The sequence below is a fragment of the Miscanthus floridulus genome, chromosome 11 (assembly GCF_019320115.1).
Source record: "Miscanthus floridulus cultivar M001 chromosome 11, ASM1932011v1, whole genome shotgun sequence".
In the NCBI taxonomy this organism is placed as follows: domain Eukaryota; kingdom Viridiplantae; phylum Streptophyta; class Magnoliopsida; order Poales; family Poaceae; genus Miscanthus; species Miscanthus floridulus.
In genome coordinates this window covers 94,589,866-94,595,936 of record NC_089590.1, presented here as the reverse complement: position 1 = coordinate 94,595,936, position 6,071 = coordinate 94,589,866, and the positions used below count along the sequence as shown (strand labels likewise).

The 6,071-nt window shown below is 39.5% G+C and overlaps 1 long non-coding RNA gene across 1 annotated transcript; it reads left to right on the top strand.

The window, feature by feature from the left end:
- The first annotated feature begins 825 nt into the window (after positions 1 to 825).
- On the top strand, positions 826 to 1,313 carry LOC136491484 (uncharacterized). Its single transcript, XR_010768053.1, has 3 exons — positions 826 to 918; positions 1,007 to 1,079; positions 1,162 to 1,313. It is a non-coding gene; the product is annotated as an uncharacterized lncRNA (long non-coding RNA).
- The last annotated feature ends 4,758 nt before the right edge of the window (positions 1,314 to 6,071 follow it).

Here is a 6,071-nt window from a genome sequence, read left to right as displayed (position 1 = left end):
AGTGGACAAACAGAGAAGACCTATTGATGACAATTTGCGGGTTGTTCCACTTGATCGCCGATGATGAGACTTTAGAGTAAGTCATGCATTCTAAAGTACAACATACTGTTCTAATATAGATATTGCCTTTGTCCATTCTAGATTGCTACAGCAAGTAATTTGTTCCTTGTCCTTGTTTTCAGGAAAGAGTGGATACGAAGTACACGACCATATCCAATTTCTTTAAGTCTTAGACAAATTATAAATATTTTAGATGATGATAGACAGTTGGAACATGAAACCTTTAATATGGCTATTCGGATGGTCGCGTGCAACCAAGACATAGCGCAGAAGAAACAAATATTCCACTACATGGATCTCAAATTTGCTGTAAGTTGATATATATAAATCATTCTAAAAGATTGTTTATACATGTCATACTTAAATTATGTAATTGTATAATTATCAGGAAATAACTCATTTTGGACGAGATCCACGATGTTGTCCCAAGATTGACAAGGCATACCAAGATCAATTAAAAAAAGTATTTGAGTGCTGGCCGGAAAAGCAGTACGACATTAAAGAATGTAGCAATGTAAGTTGTGTTTTGTGTATTACTTTAAAACCTTTTAAATTATTTACCACTTACAGTCTATGTGTTTGTTTATAGATTCTACTACCATATTATCAAGATGGTCTATACACTTTATTCATAATCGACATGCAAAAAATAATCGTCCATATTATGGATCCACTTCAAGATCATGTATGCTTGAAGGGTTATGATCACAGAGATTCATATATACCTACATTACACACTATTGCTAGAAGGTTTAATCTTGCCATGGGATTGTTAAATTTTAAGATGAACAACAATATTTATCACTGGAAGCGAGAATACCCTACGTGTGTAACAAAGGTTACACATAATAAACACTGGTAATCACTTGTAATATATTTCAACTTTCATATCAAAGAAATAGTTATTTGATCTATGTACATCAAATAAAAAATTGATCTTTTGCAGGAATTTGGGAGGCTTTCTTGTATACAGTTTCATGAAGTCATGGGATGGCATAAGATTGCCACCGATCAACGATGTAAGCATGTATAGTACATAACTAAGTTTCATAAACTACATTGAAAAATAATAACTTATTTATTGTTATCTGCCATGCACAGCTACCAACTTCGCTGAGGAGGGAATTCTTGGCCGATATTTTGACGAGTAATGCAAAAGAATATAGCGACAACATCCCTGATAATCTGCAATACATGATTAAGGAGTTAGGTAGAATCTAACTTTACAATGTGCACTTATATGAAAAGTGTTCCCAAATTATATATAGACTCAAATACAATTGTTGTGTAATAGTAATATTATGAAGATTAAATTGGTTATAATTATGAGCATCACAAGATTAAAACCATAGCGTTAGCACGGGCATTATACTAGTATTTATTGAACCGACGAGAGCGCATGGCCGGCTCGGACTCCTCGTCGGGTGGATGATGATTGATGGCCCGCTCGGACTCGGAATTGAAACAGGCATCGTCCTGTTCGTTTGGTTTGTTTGACTTATAAGTCATACTTTTTTAGTTAATGAATAGTATTTTTCTCTCACACTAAATTAGCTAACAGTACTTTCAGTCATGGCTTATCAGCCAAACACACCCAAGCGAATAGAGCCCATGTTGAGAAGCCGTTTTTTTATTTCTTTTTTTTAGTTTTTTGTTATTTATTATTCTTCCTCATTTATCCCTTTCCTGGAACACCGTGGAAGCATTGGTTTAAAATTAGTGGAACCATGATAATATTTGTTGAAACATTACAAATGAGCAAAAGGGAACATCTTTTAATTTATGTAGGCACAACTTATTTTCTCATGAATCTTGAACCATTTTTTCTCTTTGAATCTTGAGTATAGCCAGCTAAAACTATCAAAATAAACTCACTAAACATAATGTGCGGGAATTAAACTCAGGCGCGCCACCTTAGCCAGGCCAACGAACCAATCACTTATACATAAATATGATAAGATGTGATGGAGATTTGCAGACCTAAAGGATGTTGTTACATGCATCTAGTATTTGCAGAGCATAATGCTATGTACTTACATACAATATACAATAATCAAATTTCACAGCAACATGATTGCATTCTTTCCCAAATGGAGCGAGTACCACGGTACCAGCAAGCAAAGGGTTGCAAAGTGTTTTCAGAGTTTTAAAAACACATACGGTTTAGCAATATATTTTGGTTTTGAATTAAAAGTTGTTGAGGCATTTCTTGTACTTCTGATGAAAACCATGATATCAACAAAATCATGGTTCTTTTAGAGCTTTAGAAACTATACACCATATCTCATTTTTCTAAACTTTGTTTTTGCACATCTCCTATTTCTAAAACCACGTTTTTTTAACAAAATTGCTAAACAATGCTTATTATCGCTCTATCATTGGGCATCGGTTATAAATAGAGTGAATCCCTTGTGTACCTCAAAAAAAGATGGTCGATCCATATGTGCCATTGAAAAATTCGTTGTGACTCTTATACCTGCTTTTAAATTTCCCCCCCTGTGCCACTTCCGTTAGGTGGCTGTTAACTTCATAGCTAGCACCGTTCAGTATGGAGTGGCACGTAAGAGATTGTCTAAATATAACCAAATGACACACGTACGAATCTTGTATGGAATATTTTAGCTTCGAAACAATAGAAAATAGAAGAAACTTCAACCACAAAGTTTTAGATCTCTTAGAGCACGCTACAACTTTGATATATGATGTGTCTCTATCCGGGATCATTTGAAAAATTTTAAAAATATTTTTTAAAATATTTAGTATATATATCTGGTCTCATAAACGATTTCAAATGAAAAGGCGCCAACCAAAAAATTTTAGATCTCGTAGATCTCTATAACTTCCATAAAAAATTATCTTCATCCAACTACATTTGAAAACGTTATGAATGTATTTATTATGCATCCATTTTGCGAATATTGCCTATACCTTCTATACCCGCTTTTAATTTTATCTTCCCTCTGTCAAGGGGGAAGAAAATTTTGAAAACGGGTATAGGAATCACAGCGAACTTTTCAATGGCACATACGGGTCAACCATCTTTGTTAGGGGCACACAAACAGGGCCGGCCCTAGGGGTAGGGCACGAGGTGCGACGGCCGAGGGCCCAAGCGGAGGAGGGTCCCAAACCCAGGTATACAAACTCCCAAGTCCTATAGTCTATTAGACATTAGCAAACTAATGACAAGAAAGATATAGAACTGGCCAGACGGTCCAAAAAGACAACATCGATATTTCATTCCTAGTTTCCTTTCCCCAAGGTCCTTCGTCTTGTTCGTTTGAACTTATTTAGCTAATTGGCTTATAAGTCATGGCTGAAAGTACTGTTGGCTGGTTTGGTGTGAGAGGGAAATATTGCTCGTTGGCTGATAAGCCATGGCTTATAAGCCAAATACGACCAAGCGAACAGGCTGGAGGTAGAGAGGAGGTGAGGAGTCACGCTGCACACACACTCTGATCGTGAGTTCGCGGCGTGCGCCTTACACACGCGGAGTTGGCGAGTCGCGCCGCCACGAAGAGCTAGACTACCGGAGACACGGACACAGCGCACGAGGACGGCGACCAGGCAGGGCTCCACGACGACGACATCTTGATTCTTGACTTCTTACGATTTGCGATGACCGATCAGTTGTTTAGGCCCAAGGTATTTTTTTCCTTTTTATTTTTAATCCAAATTAATTATTTGTATAATATTCCAGACTTCTAGTACTTTATATCCATATAGTCATATTTTTCTTCTAATTTATGTGTTAGAATTTTAGAATGTTACCTAAGAAACATTTGTCATGGGTGAGAAAAGAAAACGAATATATTGCTTTTTTAATCTCCATTGTTTCTCGATAATTATCATACATCTACAAATATATCGCTTAATCTACACTGTTCCTCAATAATTATCAGACATGTTAAATTAAAAATATGTTATTGAATTTAATTTCGTTTTGTAAGTAAAATTAGTACCTATATATTATAAGATTTTATACATGGTTCGGAGGGGCCGTTGCGACGAGATCGTCAGAGGGCCCTTAAAATCATAGGACCAGCACTGCACACAAAGAATTCTCTCTTACAAATATCCTCCTTTTATATTAGTTGACTTCCAAAAATATCAAACTTCAATTTGTATACACTACAATTTGAAAATAGCATGAGAACTGAGCATAACTGAGGTAGCTATCACTTATCAATGGTGGATGGTGGTCATTCCATCATTGGAGGGTGAATTGAACCTAATATTTGACGTCTTGTAATCTCAATAGTACAGTTATATAAGATGCCTCATAAGGAATGCTTTCTTGTCTCGTCAGCGCCTAAAAAGGAACCCTAAAAGTCCTGTTTGGCTAGTATTAAAGCCGGTTGAAGCTATTTTGGTGTGAGAGGAAAATACTGTAGATTCTAGCTGATAAGTTCAAGCGAACGAGCCATGGGAAAAATCTAATATACTAACTTTTCCAATCAAGTGACGGTATTAAGGCTACTCATAACGATTGTGTTATAGCTTTAAATATAGTTATAGTATGATACAATTCACTTTGTACAATAGTATTATGACGTTGTTTCTTAGCGCCAAGCCAATTAACCATGGCATCTATTTTACATATATATATGTTAATGAATCCAAAGCATTTATGCGATTTTTTCCCTTAGAATTCTAAATTATAAGTTCTTTTAGCTTTTATGATCGCAAATGCTTGTACACAATCGTCCATCCCGTTAAGACCCGTGCCTTCCTGGGCTTGCGCAACGGCTAGGCCCAATAGCACCTCTACGTCTCTTCCATCCCTGAAAAATTCCCCACTCGCACTCGCATTAATGCCATGGCGTCATCGTGCATACGCCCTCCACACGCTGCCCCGCCGCGCCCTTCCCCCACTGTGCGCCCGTCCCTCGCTGTGCCTTGCCACTTCCCCTCACCGCGCCGCGCTGCACCCCATCTCCCGTGGGCGGACGACGCTGGATGACTGCGGCCAAGCAGCAGCGCTGGAGAAGCCGCACCGATGCGCGCGAGCCTGGGCAACGAGCAGGCACGGGAGGATCGTAGGAGCAGCGACGGGCTGACGTCCTGTAGCCAAGGGGTATGCTAGGTCGATGTCCCTTGACCCGAACTTGCTGGCTACCGCAATTCCCCACTAGGTAGGCCATGGTCGCCGGCAACGTCGTGTTTCAAGTGTTTCAGGCATTCCCGACTTATGTTTCGTGTGTTTGATGTGGATGTTGCAAGCGTAAATTTTCAAGTGTATCAGGTGTTTAAGACGTATGTTTCAAGTGTTTTATTTGAATATTGCAAAATTAGATCTGGGTGTTGTATATACATGCATATTGCGGGAGTATGTTTCAGGTGTTTCATACGTATGTTGTAAGTGTTTTATCTGGATGTTGCATATTTTTTGCAATGGCTACGGACGTGTTTTTCAAGTGTTGTGCAGGTGTTTCAGATGTGTGTCGCATGTGTTTCAGATGTTTCGAACGTATATTGCAAGTGTTTCATCTGGATGTTGCAAAAGTAGATATAGTATTATACATGTTGCAACGAGACCCGCCTGCTGCAGCTGCTGGGCACCATGCATGCGTGTGAGAAGCGGAGGGAATGGAGGCAGGGGCACGTGGCCCCGCGCGCATGCGGGCATCGGAAGCAGAGAGGGCGCGAATATCCGGACGGGGAGGCGCGGAGGTTCCAGCGTGCGCACGGGCACACACGTGAAATGGAGCAGCAGGCACCGACGTCCGGACGTAGGCGTCTGTCCGGACGTCCGGGTGCTAACCACGCCGTTTATGGATACAAATATATCTACATATGTGAAAAAGTAAAAAAAAAAAAGCTAGAATGATTCGTAATTTAAAATGAAGGGACTACTTTCGAAATTAAGCACCCACGTGTCTCCAGGATTTCTGTATCACCATACTCCACTTCTCTTTCTGTTCTCCCACGCAAAGTCTGAATGGCCTAGTCCAATCCGGGCCGATCGCCCATGGCTAGCGCCACCGCTGCTGCATATATACCTACCATTCCAC